This window comes from Nannospalax galili, unplaced genomic scaffold (assembly GCF_000622305.1).
Source record: "Nannospalax galili isolate Female #2095 unplaced genomic scaffold, S.galili_v1.0 scaffold109, whole genome shotgun sequence".
NCBI lineage: Eukaryota > Metazoa > Chordata > Mammalia > Rodentia > Spalacidae > Nannospalax > Nannospalax galili.
In genome coordinates this window covers 3,168,903-3,188,088 of record NW_008360315.1, presented here as the reverse complement: position 1 = coordinate 3,188,088, position 19,186 = coordinate 3,168,903, and positions in this window count along the sequence as shown.

Genomic DNA, 19,186 nt, shown 5'->3' with positions numbered 1-19,186 from the left:
AAGCTGGTTTGTCTAAGGTTCTGGTTCTCTCTTTTGATTTTATATCAGAGTGGCCAGATGGCTTTTGTCTTCAGGAGTTCCACAGAGGCCCAAGTCAGATGAGAATCAGATGTTCTCAAGCTTTCTCTTAACATCTGGATCGCTCCAGGAAAGATTTTGGCCTCAGGAAATTGGGTGTTGGATGGGCCTGGGAGCTGGGCCCAGGAAAGATGATGGTCTAGGGCAGCTGGTGGCCATGCCACCCAGAAATACAAAGGCAGATGTGGATGGGAAGTGGCCCCAAGGCCTCCTGGAGACTGCACTGAGGAGCTGGGTTGGTCTGGATGCAAAGGATAAGGAAGAGGAAAGGTCAGCCCCCTTGTCCCAAAAAGAGGCTGGCGGGTGGTAGAGGGAGGTGTGGGTGGGGCCAGGCCCAGAAGCAGTGCTCCTGGAGACCCAAGAAGGCACTGCGTTGGTCTGGATGAAAAGGATCAGGAAGCAGTAGTGGTTCCTCAGGTGTCTGGGGCCCCAAGACAAAGAATGAGACAGGACCCAGGCTAGGAGGAGAGACTTGCCGGGGAGATGGGAGGGTGAATGAGGCTGGGGGAGTAAAGGTGCAGAGGGTGCAATGGACTTACCCCAGAGAGAGGCCTGTGGGTCTGAGAGAGAAATTTAGTTAACTTTTAAAATATTTTATTTATTATTTTTATTTTATGTGTATGAGTGTATTGCCTGCATGCACATAAGTGGACCCATGCCATGCAATGCTGGAGAAGGTCAGAAGAAGGCATCAGAACTCCTGAAACTGGACAGTTGTTAGCCTACATGTGGGTGCCAGGAATCAATCCCAGGTCATCTGGAAGAGCAGTCAGTGCTCTTAAGCACTGCACCTTCTTTCCAGTCTAAATTAACTTCTAAAAAGGAAAAAAAAAATACATTCTGCCTACCAAAAATTGATTGAAAGTTTAGTCGTATTTTTAGATTTGAAATAAAATTTTTGAAATGTAAGTTTCCCAAACTGATTTTTAAAAAGAATTATGGGGATGAAGTTTATTGACCTGCTTATCTTCTTTTCAAAAAATGTTTTTATTTTATATGTATGAATATATTGCCTGCATGTATGTAAGTGCATCTATGTCATACAATGCTGGTGGAGGGAGTTGGATTCCCTGGAACTGGAGTTATGGATGGTTGTTAGCCACCATGTGTAGTGAGACTCGAACTCAAGTCCTCTACAAGAGCAGTCATCACTCTTAAGAGCTGGTTTATCTCTCTATCCCCGGGTTGTATACTTTTATATTTATCATTAGAATTTGGAGAAATATTCAAATATTTTCCATCATGTGTGACTTGTCAGTTTCTGGAATCTCAGTTTTCATGGTACATGGAACTCATTTTTTAGTCAATGACTTCCATTAGCCAGTTCATCAATGGTGTCCTTATTTTAGTAATGTACGACGGATTTTAGGTTATTTTCATTAATATATTTGGATCAGAACATATAAAATATGTGCTTTATAGTTAATTTGTAATTTATATTACTAATAATGTTATATGTATATGTTTTAAAAGCACAGGAATTATGTTAAACACTATTTCATGATTTTCCCATCAACAGATCATTTTTCAATAGAACCATGATTTAGTTTTGTATGCTGTATCTCCAAATGCTTCTACGATTGGAGGAAACTTTTGTTTAGAGTCATTATAACATAATTCTACAATTAAAATTTATATACCTCAGGGCTATCACAATTGCTAAGAGATTGAGAGCACTGACGGCTTTTGCAGAGGCCCTAGGTTCAGTTCCCAGCAACCACATTGTGGCTAACAACTGTCTGTATCTCCTGTTCCAGGGGATCTGACACACTCTTTTGACCTCCATAAGGGTTGCACACATGGACATACTTACATATATGCAGGGAAAACACTCATATGTATAAAATAAAAATAAGAACAAAAGTCACACACTTGGAAACCATACTCTCATACCAACACTGGCTTATACACCGTTTCACCTATGCCCTCCGCTCTCCATGCCCTGATTCCCTTATATTCTGGTCCTCCCCTTAAGTATACTGTATTTTGGATGAATGCATAAAACATGTCTATTTTATGACACACAAATATTTTTGAGGCATATGTGAGGTGATCAGTACTTCAAAAGCATCACTAGCTTCACAGTATCTGCTCTTTGTCCACCAATCTGCTTCTGTTATGCTGCAGCTGACATTGGAGTTCCTGTCACCCTCACCTCTGGAAACAGCTTACTTTCTGGTCTTCATGTATTTATCCTTGACACTGTACAGTCTAACACTGTCCAAGAAAGGAAATGATTCCATTGAAACTAAAGTTGGATCATATTGCTATTGTATTCAGTATCATATTATGGCTTTACCATCTCACTAAGCATCAAAGGTAAAGTCTATGCCCATAAGGTCCCCAAATAGCTGACTACTGACTACCTCAGCATCCCATGCCCTCTTCCTGTCAATTCAACCTCATTTGGATACAGGAGTATTTTCTCTATTGCTCTAATGTAGCCCTCTACACCTGTCTGCTATCTTTTCAAGGGATCCTCTTTATAGTCTTTGTGTGCCCCCCCCCGAGTCTGCCTCTGCTTCCATCTCTTTATTCTGTCACATTCTTACAGAGACTTCCCTATTGACTTTGCCAACCAAATTATAATTCTTACCTTTCCCTGTTTGATTGTCCTCTTCAACGAGTTTCTTTTTCAATATGCATATATTTTACCCCCTGAAATAGTCTGTCAAATAAAGTTATCTCATTAGTATCTCTTTTTAAAATTATTTTTTGTTTTCTTCACAAGAAATTGAATTCCTTATAGATGCTAATTTTTATTTTGTTGTTCATTTTCATCATGGAGCACCACAAACTAGAAGTTGAAACTGAAATTCTAACCCTTATATTTAAATTACAAAATACATACAAAATACAAAAACCATAACCATGAACTGATGAGGGTAGTATGTTAATGAGAAACAATACCTCAAATTGTACTTGTTTCAGGAATGATGTATGAATACACTCATTGAGATTAAAAAGTGAAACTTTGCTGAAAAGTTTATTTTCCCAAGATAGCTCTATGTTGATTAATAATAATCAAAATATTAAGTGAGTTAGGGATATAGCACATTAGTAAACAATTTGCCCAGTATGTGTGAGGTCTGAGGTTCAATTCACCACATAACATAACAAATAAAAATAAAGAGACATATTTATAATCTAAATCTTGTCTTCACTTCTAAACCTGACCTTCAGGATTGTTTTATCATATGTTTATTTCTGGATTTTCTTACTTAGAATTCTATTCATCCATCAAAACACTAAGTTGATTTTTAGCAAGAACTGTCCCTGACATAATAAAATGATTCTTATGTGCCTTAGAATTTATTTTATTTAGTCAATTTCACTAAGTAAATAATTTTTAATGAATTGCATGCTACAGCTCTTAACTCTTATAAAGAGAGGAGCACATTGAAACTACATGATAAATATATTTCCAGGAGCCAGGCGTGGTAGTACACGGCTTTAATTCCAGCACTCAGGAGGCAGAGGCAGGTGAATCTCTGTGAGTTCAAGGACAGCCTGGTCTACATAGTGAGTTCCAGGATAGCTGGGGCTACAGGGAGACCCTTTCTCAAAAAGACCAAAGAAAAAAAATTTCCAGGACCAGAAACTGTGTTACTTGGGAATCTATTTTATATATTAAATTATTTGAATGCCTAAAACTGTTTCATCTTAGATATTTTAATTTGAGGAAAAACAAATGAGTATTAATAATGCTTACTAGCTCAAACAAGACCCATCTTACTATTACCATAGCTTATGTCCTGTGCTATAAGCCATATGGAGCCAAAAATATACCCTTATCAGTGCTGTTAATATGCTGCACGTTTCTTGCTCTTTAAAGAGATGCGTGTAACACTATTGATGCTATTCTATCACTGTAAATTCAGTAGCTATCCATTCTGTCATCTGTGACCCAGAATATCCTCTGACCCTATGAGGACAAGCCATGGCCCCACCTCCTTCCCACCCTCTGCAGAAGGAATCAAGCCCATTACCTTTCCCATCCAATCCATTGACCTTAGCTACATGAAGGGGAGGGACTATGTATATATATGGATATATAAGCCGGGAAAACCATGAAGCCAATCTCTCTCCATTTTGTGTGGTTGTCCAGAACCCAAAGGATTTATGTTTGGGTGTGGACCTTTGAGTACAGCCATGAATAGGGTAGTAGACATTTCTGGAATAGAGCAAGGTGATCATGAGCATGATGACACACACTTCGAATATGGGATAGAGAAGCCTATGTGAATCCATGTATTTGTAAGTCACTCCCTTTCCAGGACATCATATAAACTACGCAAAACCTAAATAGAATGTATTATGTTGGTTTTGTCAATCTGCATCAGGACCAGGAGACCATGAGTGAGGGCAGGTCTCCCAGCAGGGCAGCGAAAATTTAGTGAAACACCATCTATACAACTGCTGCTTAGTAAAGGACTGTTGAACATGAACTGAATGAAAAAATATAGGAAATAAATGTTCCCAAAGCCATCCTAAAAATCTTTTCTCCATCATTAGCATTTAGTTCTGTTACTAAGACTTCCTTCTGTCTTTTGAGTCTTTTTCCTATCTCTAGTCTCTCTCTCTCCCTCCCTCCCTCCCTCCCTCCCTCCCTTCCTCCCTTCCTTCCTCCCTCCCTCTTGACCTCTTTCCCCCTCACCCTCTCTTCCCTCTTAATTGAACTACACCTGCATTTCAGAAGGTTATAGCTGGTACCTATCATAGTCCTTACACTGTTCCTTTGCTCTTGTTCTCCATTTAGTCTAAGGTCTGAAAATGCCTGTATCTCTAAGACCAAACATCATTAACATCCATATGTGAATGTCTCTGATGCATCCTTAGGCAAGAGCCATAGGAAGAAAAGTCTTTGGTTCCTTCATTTTCAAAGCATTCCCCTTTGCACTGTATACTTAGACTTCCATTTTCTTTCATTCATTTTTCTTAAGTGGGTGCTTTCTCTGCTGACATAAGGATATATGTTGAAAACTGTTATGATAAACCTATTTTAATTTTTCTTGTAAGTCACCATTTTGTCTGGATGCCAAAAATGCAATTTCCTGTACTTTAAAGTCCAGTAATGAAAATGTTTTCTTTTTGCCATATTAGACTGGTACTCTTAGTATTAGCTGGTTTTCTTATTACTGTGACAAAATACCTAACAAAAGCAAGGTAAGGAAAGTTTTCCCTGTTTTCCTGGTTTGAAGGAATACAGCCCATCATGGTGGAGAGGCAAGAGAAGGAGGGGTTGGTCACACTGCAGCCACAGGCAGAAGCAGAAAGAAATTAATGACAGTTCTCCACCACTTTCTACTTTTCCCCTTTCTTATTCAGTCAAGGACCCAAATTCATGGAAAGTGGAATCACACTAAGGATAGGTCTTCACCTTCTCAGTTAATCCTGTGGAAATGCCCACCATACATGCTCAGAGATGTGCCTAATAGTTTATTCTAAATCTAGGCATACTAAGAAATTAATTAATATATAATATATATCCGTATACTGCCATTACAATATATGTATGTATTTTAAAATATGCTCTTTTTAAATGATTTAAAATTTTTCCTTGGAAACTTATTTATAGATGCACTTATTTTTGCCTTTTGAGACAGTGGCTCATGTAGCCCAATACAGCTTCAAATTCTCTATCCTGGTTAGTTTTTTCAACTATACTTGCAGTAGAGTCACCTTGGAAAAGAAACCTCAATTGAGGTATTTCCTCCAGCAGATTGGCCTGTAGGAATATCTAAGGTGTATTTTCTCACTTGTTAATTAATGTCTGAGGGCTCAGCCCACTAGGGATGTTACCATCTCTGGGCAGGTGGTAACCTTTAATCCCAGCATTTACGCGGTAATGAGGAGGTGAATCTGTGAGGTACAGGCCAGCTTGGTGCACAGGGAGTTCCAGATCAGCTGAGGCTACAGGGAGACGCTATCTCAAAAATCAAAATAGATTAGATGATAGATGATAGATATATATAAATGATAGATAGATAGATAGATATAGAGAGAGAGATAGATAGATAGGCAGATGATAGATAAATAGAAAGAAAGAAAAGTAGATGAGTAAGCAAGAATCTAGAGAGTAACAAAGCCATAGATTAGATGATAGATGATAGATATATATAAATGATAGATAGATAGATAGAGAGAGATAGATAGATAGGCAGATGATAGATAAATAGAAAGAAAGAACGAAAGAAAGAAAAGTAGATGAGTAAGCAAGAATCTAGAGAGTAACAAAGCCGGAAGCAGCATTCTCCGTGGCCTCTGCTTCCTTCTCTGTTCCCAGGTTCCTGCCTCCAGTTGCTGCCCTGATTGCTGCAGTAATGAATTGTAACCCGGGAATTGTAAGCTGAAATAAGCATTTCCATTCCAAGTTGTTTCTGGATTGTGTTTTATCACAGGAACAGAAAAGTGACTAAAACACTTTCTATGTAGCTGAGTAACACCTCAGACTTCTGATTTCCCTACCCCCACCTCCCAAATTCTGAAATTTCAGTGTGTGCTACAATGCCCAGTTCATGCATTGCTTGGAATCAAGCTGAGGGCTTTATGATGCTACACACTATATCAAGTGAGCTGTCTCTAGTATTGGAAATAGTAATTATCTTATTTAATATTTTATCTTTCCTTTTGCTTTGGTTTTCTTCTTTGTGAATTTACATCATGTCAATGTGATTATTTTCCCAAAATTGTTGAATCTTGTATTTGCATTGTTCATACATTTTCAATGTACAATTCTCTTTAGGAATTAATGGTTGTATTTATTTTTTCTTGTGATCCTTTCAATTTAGTCTTCATTTCTGCAGTGCTATTCTTATTTTTAATTTTTGAATGTTTGTAATTTTGTTTTGCTTCTATGCTGCCTCTTCAGGTTGTAAAGTGGTAAGCTATGCTTTTGAAGTGTTCTAAGGATGTGCCTGTTGAATAATCCCGATGATGTTTTTGCTGTTGTTTCAGTTGGAGTTCAAAAATTAGTTGTCCTCACTTTGAAATAATCATATTCTACTTGTATTAGTTATTGTTCTGTTGCTGTGACCTGAACAAGGCAACTTATAGAAGGAAGAGCATATTTGGGCTTTTTGTTTGAGAGGGATAAAATTCCATCAAAGCAGGGGAGACATGGAAGGAAGCAGTTGGAACAGAAAGCTGAGTGCTCACATCTTCAAGCGCAGAGTCTTGAAGTGGGCAAGGCTATATATTTTCAAAGCCTAGCCTGAGAGATGTGCTTCCTCCAGCACAGCCACACCTCCTGAAGGTTCAGTGACCCTCCCCAAACAGTGCCATTAACTAGGCAGCAAGTGTTCAAATACTTGGAGCCCATGGGGGACATTCCCATTCAAACCAACATATTCCTCTCCCCAGCCCCCATGGTCCCATGACCATATCACAGCAAAATTCATTTATACTGACATTAAAGTTTCCATAATTCTTCACAGTCTCAACACTATTCAAAAGTCCAGAGTTCAACGTCTCTCTGAGATGCAAGACAATCTCTTAATTGTAAGTCCTAGTAAAATCAAAAGGTAAATTATATACCATGGCACAGACCATACATTCCCATTCCAAAAAGAGAAGAATTTGGGAATAGTAAGGAAATAATGAACGAAAACAAGACCAAAACACCTGGGAAACACCAAGTCTTTTAACTCCATGTCTGAAGTCTGGGGCTTTAGTTCCAAAGGGCTCAAATGGCTCCACTCTTCAGCTTTGCTGCCTGCACCACTGAGTCACCACACCACCTGTATCACCACTGTCACTTTGACCATGCTTTCTTTTACAGTAAATTGACTTCATTTCCAGCACTTTCTTCTTACTGTGCAAAGACATTCCTGCTTAATGAACTTTTTATAATGACATGGGGTAGATAACCCTAGACTTTTCAGACATGCACAATGTAGCCATTGTTAAGTAACTCGGTGTTCTATTTATTTTTCTATTGCTGTGATAAATTCAATGACCAAAAGCAACTTGGGGAGGAAAGGATCTATTTGATTGACACATACTAATCACAGTTCTTTCCTGAGGGAAGTCAGGCAAAAGCTCAGGACAGAAAACCTGGAGCCAGGAGCTGAAGTCCAGACCATGGAGGAAGGCTGCATACTGGCTTGCTCATCTGGCCTGTGCTCAGCCTTCTTTCTTACACAACCCAGGACAACAAGTTCATAACTGATAACACCAAAGATGAGCCTAGCCCTCCAACATCAATTTGTGCTTAAGGAAATGCCTCAAAGACATGGCCACAGGTCAATCCAATGGACAAATGTCTCAGTTGAGGTTCCTTTTTCTGAGGTGTTTCAAGTTCACAAGTAAAGCTATAAAATAACAGTCAGTAAACAGTTACGTGAAAGCAAGTATTATGATACTATGACCATTGACTGGATAACTCAAATGGAAACTAATTGCCCACTGAATGGATCTATCATCTATCTATCTATCTATCTATCTATCTATCTATCTATCTATCTATCTATCACTATCTATCATCTATCTATCTATCATCTATCTATCATCTATCTATCATCTATCATCTAGCTTAAAATATGAAAGAAAACCAAATAATATTAAAATGTAGCCTAAGATTTGATTATTCTTAATTAATCTTTGATTATTCTACTTATTGCAAAATGTTAATTTTCAGTTCATTTTTAAAATGAAAGTATTATGAACACGAATGTTGGCTATTGACTTGAGCAAGGGCAACTTACCAGTGACTGAACCACTGAGAAATATGACTCTCCCTCTTCTACCAAACATTAGCTCCCTATTACTCCTCAGGGTGGTGGGCTTTATGAGTCCCTCCACCAACCATGGTGGACTTATAAGTCGTTCCTCCAACCCATAGTGGATTATTGCTATACCCAGTCATGGGCAGGTGAACAGCTGCTGTGTGGTCCTAGGTGCAAGAGCCATATCGTGTTGAGAAGAATGTTTCACAGCACTTCTTCCCACTCTCCAGTTCTTACATTCTTTCTGTCCATTCTTCTACACCATTCGAATTCACCTAAGGCTTAGCACTTAACAGTCACTTATATCAGTACTTTTATCAATTACAGCTCTGCATGAACCATTGCCCACTGCAAATTAAAAAAAAAAAAAAAAAGCTTCTCTGACCAAAGCTGATAGGAGCATTAATGTTTAAATATTCATAAGGCAACTTGACTCATGTTTATTTAACAAATCACTGCTAAGCAGCAGGTTTCCCCAGTAGGGTCAGCCTTGGACTTTGGGCCAGGTTGACAGTAACAGGCATGAGTTACCTCCCATGGAGTGGACCCCAAATCCAGTCAAAAATGTGTAGTTTCTTAATAGGATATTATCAGGTAGTTCAGGTGGGACCCCAAGAGCAATGGCAATAGCTAGTATTGTTTTGGAAGTCTCTTGGGCTTCCTTGAACAATGATTGATCGAAGGCTATCTTTCACCTGACAGTGGAATTTTATATTATAAAATTTTACTTTATAAAATTTTTATTTTCTAATCTATACCATCTGAGAGCAATATTATCTACCCAAGAAGGATAATTTCCTCAATTTTATTGTTTTTAAAATAAGATTGTGTCAGCAAAATTTATTTTATCTAGCTTAAAATATGAAAGAAAACCAAATAATATTAAAATATAGCCTAAGATTTGATTATTCTTAATTAATCTTTGATTATTATACTTATTGCAAAAGATACATTTTCAGTTCATTTTTAAAATGAAAGTATTATTTCATTTAAAATTACATTTAAAGCTGAATGTGGTAACACATTTAATTCCAGCATGTGGGAGGTAGAGGTAGGCAAATCTCTGTGAGATCAGTCAGCCTGGTCTGAGTAGCAGGTCATCTGTGCCTACAGGGAGATCCTGTAGGGAGATTGGGCTTGTTGAGAGTTGTGCTCCTTCAATAAATGAGGGGCAAGCAAGGTCATTGGACCCTCACTCTTCCCAGCCACTCTTCCCAGCCAACTGTATGTAATTTGTCCCTAATCATATATGGTCTCCTGGATTTGGGGAGGGCTAAACTATACAATCTGGGGAAGGCTGGGAAGAGAAAGCTTGACTCATGCCAGGTAAAAGCTTTCCAGTATACACACCCTCAGGTCATTCATACACCTCACCAACCACTCAGTTACCTCCTAAGTAACCTTAGTAAATTCATTGGTTCCCCACTGGTTTGACACTAGAATCTTAAAAGGGAATAAGCATTGATTAGTATCCACTGGAAAAGAATTCTCACCAGATGGAAAATTCATGTTAATGTTACTATGTCTCATAATTATTAAAAAAGAAAAAGAAAAAGAGAGTGTAAAACATGTTAAAAGGATATGGGAATGGAGATATTTTCCAAAATAGAAAAATGAGAAAGCCCAAGCAAGCGATTAAGATCTGCGTAGGTTTGTTATGATATATAAAGGATGAGATTAAAAATAATATTCACATCATCTTAAATTTTCTAAGGCCATAGTTTAGTCAACCAGTTTAAGGAACAAAATATATGTCTAGTAAAGGTTTATCTGGGAACATTTGGTTTTTTACCCAAGCTTTATCTACATAACAACTGGTAATTAAAAGTACCAGACTGGTGGGACTAACCTTATTGGATGTTTAGCAGCCATACTTTGAGGCCTACACTAATCTGGTCAGAGGGACTTAAAGAACAGTTTTTGCCCCTTGTTCTGCAAGGTCGACTAAGTTCCAGGGGGCTATGGAACATCTCTCGAAATCCCTTGTAGCTGTGGTGAGTCACCTGTCCTCTTGTTCAAGGAGGACATGGAGACCCCAAAAGATGGACTTGAACCAATGCCCAGTCTACAAAGATGAGGGTCAACTCAGAGGAAACATCTCATCCATGCTTCCAAGTGAAGCCACCATGTGGTTGAGCAGGACCTTTGACTTATCCTCACATAGGTGGAACTGGTAAAAGAAAGGAACCAGGGGCTCCTCCCAAGCCCATTTGACCCCCAAGGAAGAGATCCTCAAATGACCTTAAGTGTAAAAATAAATTGATTTATTTGGGCCAACTGCATGGTCTTAAACACCCAAAAGGAAAGTATAACCAAAGAGTAAAGTCATCAGTATAGTTCTTTAAAGTTTAAGGGATTAAACTTCCCAGACATCAGGCTTGGGTCTATATAAAAAGTTATTTAGGCAATTATTTCTCATTGATGATTTTTTTCCTAACCAGAAAGTGCTGCTCAGATGTAAGACTTCAAATTTTGGTCTCCAATACTGTAGGGCCCACCTATAGCTAAGTGAGACAACCTGCTATTTTTCTGAAATGATGGCCAAATTTCTTTTCTCTTCCTACCTAGAAGCCTTTGAGAGGGAAAGGACACTGATTTTAACTACTCCAACACCTATCAAAATGTCTGAAAGCAAATCCTGAGTCCATCACTCTTGAGTCCAGCCATGGCAGACAAAAGAAAAGTGAGAAGGAACTCAATGGAGGGATGCTTTGGGAAGCTCTCATCAAGAAATTCCAGTGGACTCTCATATGACCATTTGAAATTTGCCCTTTTCTGAGTTTTCTCTATTTCCCTGTCTAGAACTTGTAATACTAATTACTCTTGCCTTTACTTTTCCTTGGCATCTCCTATTCATGATTCAAAGACTTTCTTTTCCTCCTTGAGATAAGAGTTATGCAATTTGGGAGTCTTTTAGATAGACCCACTGAATGGGTACCCCAATTGCCTCACCCTGCATCCTTGTTCAGCATGGAAGAAGCCAGAGCGGTCTGCATCCCGATTCCCTATCCCCAAGTTGGGTAACCTCTTCAGAGGATGGTGTGATAAGAATAGGAGGTAGGAATTGGCTAGCCAGTTAGGGTAAAAAATCTCCAAAGAAAATTAACCAGTTTCTTGGCTAAAGTCAAAATGTCCTTGGGCCTCTTAGCAACATACTCCACTCCAAAGAACAAAAATGTCAAAGTTTTTGGGAACTTTTATCTAATCCTTAAAAGAGTTTAGGGTTAGCCCTTCAGAGGGAGAAATGTTGAGTAGAGAAAAGACCTATAAAAAAGAAGAAAGAGTACATGAAGTTTTCAGAAAAAAAGTGATGGGAAGATATTGAAGGATTTGGAAGGGAGGGAGTGGGCATGGATTTGATCAAAACAACTTAAATGCTTATATTCCTGTGTAAAATTCTCAATAATTTATTTTAAAAAAATAAAAACTTTGATTTTGGAGGTATATATAAATTTTGTATTACTGCTTGTCTCCTGCACAATTCACAATAACATATTAAAATCTGAGCCTTCCAGTTAATGTATGACTTCACCTGTAAAATGTTAAGTCCACAGACAGAAAATCTACACTCGAGCATTCATGAGCTCAAAATCACCAGTCTCATGTACTTATTCCTCAAAGAGTAAAATTTTAAAAAGATTAGAATGTAAAAATTATAAAAAAGAAAATAGAATAAAAGAATTTTAAAAAATAATTCACATACAAAATTAGACTCTAGGGTTTGAGTCCATATCATTTATTGACTGATTAATTGATTAACTGAATCAGTCCCATTATAGGGATTATAGGCATGTAAGAACATGTCACATTTATATGTTCTAGAATTCAGACTCAGGGCTTCCAGCCTGGTAGACCAGTACTCCATAAACTGAGCTGCATCTTTGGTCTTAACATCAGAGCTTTAAAAGAGACAAAGAAAACAAAATTAGCTGATTTTACAATTTATATAGTCATCATGAAAGGAACTCTTTTGATAGAGTCTAATAAACTCAAAAATATGTATTTATCCTGTGCTCATGGAATTCACCCTCAGGGAAAATGGGACATGCCAAGGATTTAGAAGTACTGTTGTTTACTAAAAGATATTTCAAATAAGATATTTCAAATATGATAGAAACATCTTTCTGGACCCTTTTGTTTTGTTTTGTTTTTATGTTTTTTATTTTTGCTTTTTTTTTAGCCCAACATGTTCATTAACATTTTTTTCCTTTCCAATAGTAGGTGATCATTTTTCCTTTTTATATTTTGGAAAATTCATTAATACTGAGGAACTATGGCCTAAATAAGTATTTCTTTTTTTCTTCCTTCTGATTCTGCACCATTGTCAAATTTGATGCAGAAAAAAAGGAGAGACTTGGATGTCAATTTATTAGGAATAGGTTAGAGATTAAACTGATCATTGCCAGTTTGCACCATATGTGTGCTCCTTGAGCAACAGGCTTTGCATGGGGCTGCAGATGATTGTACATCAAGCATCATTGATTGGAAAAGTAAGTGATAGTTTCAGAGTCTGCATCTGAAGTACAAAGTGGTCAAATGTAATGTTTAAGTTCTTCCTTTAATCTTAACAGTTCAACACATCGGGAAATGGGACAATGTAGAATAATTTTGGTTTTAATTTCTAAATTTAAAAAATTATTGAACTTTTTGCTATTTTCATACAATATAGTTTGATAGTGTTTAGGTCATCTCCCTTATCTGCACCCCCTATTGCCCCCCGTCCAATTTAATGCACATACATATACAGTCTATAGAGTCTGATGTGTATCCCCAAACGTCCTTCAGTGTGGGTCCATTCACTGGGCCACCAAGGGTTCCATACCTATTTAATTCACTGTCTCTCACCCTTCTCAGAAAATTGTCAAAAGTTCCTTAGGTTAGGTTGGGATGCTTTACCCACTTCCTTATGTCTAGGCTGGGATTTTTTGTCTAGTTTGAGCTTGCATAGGATTTGTGCAGTCCTATGCTGTCACCATTGCTGGGGGATCATATGTTGTGTGGAAAAGTTGGTTTTCATGTGGTCATCCATATTATCTAACTCTTACAATCTTCCTACCTCCTCTTCCTCAATGATTTCCAAGCCATGGGAGGGAGACTTTTGAAATAGGTGTCCTATTCAGGAATAGGCACTCCATTGCCTATTTTTCTCTGCACATTGGCCAATTCTGGGTTTCTGTGTTGATCAACACTTGCCTCATAATGAATCTTCTCTTGTGAGAGTTGAGAGATACATTCATCTTATGTTTAGAGATTACATTGCAGAGGTGAAATTTTTTTTTCCTGGCTTTGAGCGATATGGAGATTGAGACTATATACAAGACTAGACACAAGGTAGAAGGTAAAATCCACCTCACCTATAGTAACTTTTCCAACATGTTAGCATACATTTAGACTCCACCCCTTCTCATTAATTGATCGTAAACTCTATAGAGCTAGGAACATTTGAAAACATATTATTTTTTAATATTTTATTTGTTATTTTTATTTTATGTGTATGTGTGTATTGCCCACAAGTATGTAAGCACACCCATGTCCTGAAAAGCCTGAAAATAACAGAAGAAGCTTTCAGATCCCCTGGAGCTGGAGTTACAGGCAGTTGTCAGCTGCCATTGGGTGCTGGGATTCCAAACCCAGGTCGTCTGCAAAAACAGCCAATGTTCGTAACTGCTGAGCCATTTCTCCAGTTCCCTGAAAATATATTATAATTTTATACATTGTTGACAGAAAATGAAAACTTTTGCTTGGAACTCACATCAAACAGGTTGCAAAGTAAATAATACACTATATCACATGTGGACAGAAAGCATTTTATGAATGTCAGGTTGCCAAATTTTGACATTGTTCATTGGTAATGTTAAAGTTAGAGGAGTTGATACTTTGTGAGAGCTGCAGTTTATGTCAATGAATGTAAATATGACATTTATCTACTTTTAAACAACAATCACTGATAATCATTCCTTTTGTGTAAAGCAAATCTCCTTTTCACTACATTGCTTAAATGATCTTTCAATCTGGAGTCTAATATTAGCTCCTCGAAGTGCAGGGAGCAGCTTACTTTCATAGAGAATTATAGAAACTTGGAGCTGGAAAGAATTTAAGGGTCAGCTCTCCAAATCCTTCATTTTACTAATGAGGTCTGGATGTCCAGACAAGTCAATTGGCTTTCACAAGGTCAGATATAAGTTCATGAGAGGTTAAGACTATAATTCCCCTTCTCTCACACATTTGTACGCTGTCATAGCATATAGGTCAGGCTGTTCTCTTTTTCTGGTTTTATATGCACATATTTATCATCATAATTTTTTAAGCAGAACCATTTGCCAATATTCTGGTCCAAATATAAGATTTCATGTATAAGTGTGAAATTTTGCCTAAAATGAAGGTGTTGTTGGTAGATCTTAGGCCCACAAATCATTAAGTAGATAGCAGATGTGCATGACAGTCAGTTGTGCCCTTCATGAAAAGCTTGGCGGTAATCGGGGATTGTGCATCATCTCTTATTCAGTGCGTACTCATACTGTACAGCACAGTTAAGCTGCTTTCTTAACTCCATAAATAATATTTTATTAATTTTATTTTATGTGTAAGCATGTATTGCTTGCATGTAGGTAAGTGCACCTGTATCATGCAATGCGCACGGAAGACAGAAGAGACTGTAGGATCCCCTGGAACTGGAGTTATGGACTGTTGTTAGCTGCCATGTGGGTACTGGGATTTGAACCTGGGTCTTCTGCAAGAACAGTCAGTGTTCTTAACCGCTGCGCTATCTCTCCAGCCCCCTGTTTTCTTCACTCTTAGTGATAAACTCGTGTCATTTTACAAAGAGTGTAATCAAGAGAATGATCTGCCCAACAAAGGCAAAGGTGCAGTGAAATGAGTCTACTGAAATAAAAAACTGGTATAAGACACTTTGAAGGACGGGAGAGATGTCTCAGTAGATGATGTCTTAACCTCACAGGTGTGAGGACTGGTGCTCAGATGCCCAGAACCCCCAGACAAGCTTGTAAACCCTGCACTTGGAAAGCAAAGACAGCACTCTGGGGCAAGATGACTAGCTAGACTACTGAGAATGGGTGAACTCTGTGTTCAGTGAGGGACCCTGCCTCAGTAAATATTAAGTGGAGAGCAATCAAAGAATGCATTTGATGTCAATTTTGGACCTCCCAATATGAGCACGCATGTGCTTACTGACATGTAAACATACATAAACACACTGCAAACATACACACATAAAAAAGAATTTGAACATAACAAAGCCAGAGTAGAAGAAATCCAGGGTCTGAACAAATTTATGATGTGGGACATATGGAACAAGAACAGTAAATATAAAAACAGAAAAAAAGTTTCTTTAATATCTTTAATTGCCCACCAAGAAGAAAAGAATGACCTGGTTGTGATCAAAATGGAGAAATTTACTCTGTGTAGTAGTCAGAACAATTGTGTTCCTTAACAATCAATCCAGCTCTTTGAAACCCATTGAGTGTAATTATCTTCTCTGACAAGAGGCTTTGTGTATATTATTCAGTTAAGGATCTTGGGACAAGAAGTGTGTCCTGGATTACCGTAGGTGGGTCCAATGTGACCATAGAATTTTCACAGAGGGACACACAGGGGTCAGTGCCAAGTAAGGATTATAAAAGTGGGCTCAGTCTTATCATATATATTATTAAATCTGGTTAACTTTGCCCTACAAGTTAAAAAGGACATGTGCATTGAGAAAATCAACAGAGATACAAAATTGCAGTATCTGAAGACAGCACCATAGAGTCTGGGAAGCAAACAAGAATCACATTCCTTGTTACAGCCTTCTGAAAAAGAGCCCAGCCTGGAGACATCTTGATTTTAACTCAATGAGATTATTTGACTTTTCATCTATGGAATTGGGAGACAGTAAATTTGTATTGCTTCACCTCCAAATTTGTGGAATGTGTTGCTGCAACAACATACACATTTACAGTACAGACAGAACATGGAAATTTCAAAGAGAATGCCAGTGGCACTCTGGAACAAGTGGTTTAATAGAGCATGATGCCGTCACTGCCTTTCCACACATAACAGCTTAGTAAAGGCAAGCCTGACATAAAGGAGGACAGTGGTGATAAGTAAGTGGTGTCCCAGAAGTGGCAGGTGTATTTCCTTATATGGAAACTCAAAGGACAAAACCTTGGAAGCTTATATAATCTTAGAAGGGTATATTTGAGACTAGACAAATGCTGGAAATGAAAACTGCAAACAAATGGAAGACTGAAAACACTTGCAACAGCGAGAATTATTGCAAGAAAGAAGAAAATGGCAGACCCAGGAGCAACTTGGTGATATATTTATAAAATATGTCAGTTATGAAAAATTCACCTGTGAAATATAAAACACATCATCTAAGGATTAGATAAGAGCTCTCAAACACTTTTGTCATTTTTGGCCTTTGGAACAGAGTATGTTGTTAAGAGGCCCAAGGACACTTTGACTTTTAGCCAAGAAACTGGCCACTTTTCTTTGGGGCCTTTTTTACCCTAACTGCCTAGTGAATTCCTAACTCCTATTTTTATCACACCGTCCTTGAAGGGGTTACCCAAATTGCTGATAGGAAATTGGGACACAGACTGCTCTGGCTTCTTCCATGTGGAACATTTGGGGGTTACCTCTTCAGAAGGGTAATGTTACAGTAGCAAAAGGTCCCATTTAAAAGAAAGAAAGAAAGAAAGAAAGAAAGAAAGAAAGAAAGAAAGAAAAAAAGAAAGAAAGAAAGAAAGAGAGAGAGAAAGAAAGAGAAAGAGAGAAAGAGAGAGAAAGAGAGAGAAAGAGAAAGAAAGAAAGAAAGAGAGAAAGAAAGAAAGAAAGAAAGAAAGAAAGAAAGAAAGAAAGAAAGAGGAGGGAGGGAGGGAGGATAGGAAGTTGTCAGAAAAAAGTGATGGGGAGATATGGGAAGAGTTGGAGGGAGGGAGTGGGTGTGGATTTGATCAAAACACCTTATATGCATGTATGAAATTCTCAAAAAATACATCATCTAGAAGATCATTGGAAATATGTGTTAGCTCCTCTGTCACTTATAATGTGTGTCCTGTGTATTGTTCCAGAAGAGATCAGTTTAAGTGATGGTAAGTTTTCATGACTAGGACACTTAAGATAAACATCTGTACTCATGTTAATGTGGCACCACTCTCATCGGCCAAATTATGGAATAAGCCTAGGTCTCCAACAGCAGATGCCTGGATAAGGAAATGTTGCATATCTGAAAAATGGAGTTTAATTCAAACACAAAGCAGAATGACATTTTATCATTAACAGAAAACTTATGGAACCAAAGGTCATCGAGCACAGTGAAATGAACTATACCCAGAAAGATAAATATCATTTGTGGAAGAAAGTGACTAGCAAAGGACATGAAATTAAATGGGGAGTACTAGGAATTTATAGTTAATGGGGAAAGAGAACAAGCGCGGAGACCAGAAAGAATAATAGAGTTGAGAAGGTAAACATGATTCAATATCATTATATGGTAACATGAAAATGATCTAATAAACTTTATAAAGTTATAGTAATGAAAATATCAAATATCTAAAACCTCTATAGTTTTTCGGAGATATTTAAATCACAGACTGCTTAGTTCAGTGTTTTATAAGTATCCATGGATGTAAATAACCAATGCAGCAATACTAACACAATTAAAATATTTTATTAATATCTAAAACAAATAGATTGCTGAGAAAAGTCTTTCTGTGGAAACAAATATCAGATATTACTAACAGAAAATAATACCACAACAAATTAAGCACATTCGGTGTCAGTCTCTTTTACTGGGAGTTATACAAAGCACAGGTGAAGGTTTGAAAAATAATAAAAATGCATATAGATTTGATATAATTTAGACTGAATTAAAACGTATCTATGCATATACATTTTTGCACTTAAGCATTATGATTTCATCAGTGTACTATAGACTTCTAACACATGTACACAAACACTATGTTAACTGCTTCTGTCCTTTGAACAACTGAAATTAGTGCTCGCTTTTTAAATAAAATTCAATTTTGCTCAATATTGTATATTTCTAATATTTGACAGTGAGAGATGTTTGTTTTTTTAATTTTTTATTTATTTTTTTTATTCTGAACCAGTTTAAACTGCTCATGATCTTCCACACACTAACTGCTAACAGCAGGATAATCAGGTTTTATTATCATCTTGGGATATCTTCTAAACATTAAGATGTTTGTATTCAGACCATTTATGAGGTCACAGCAGATAAAACAATACCCAGAATATTTAAGGCTTATTGGAATAGAAGTGTAGCTCCTAGTAGACTCTTTCTACTCTTTGTCACCTGTTACACAGGAGGAACTCTTAAGATCCTTAAACACAGGGCACCTCTCCAATAAGAAGTT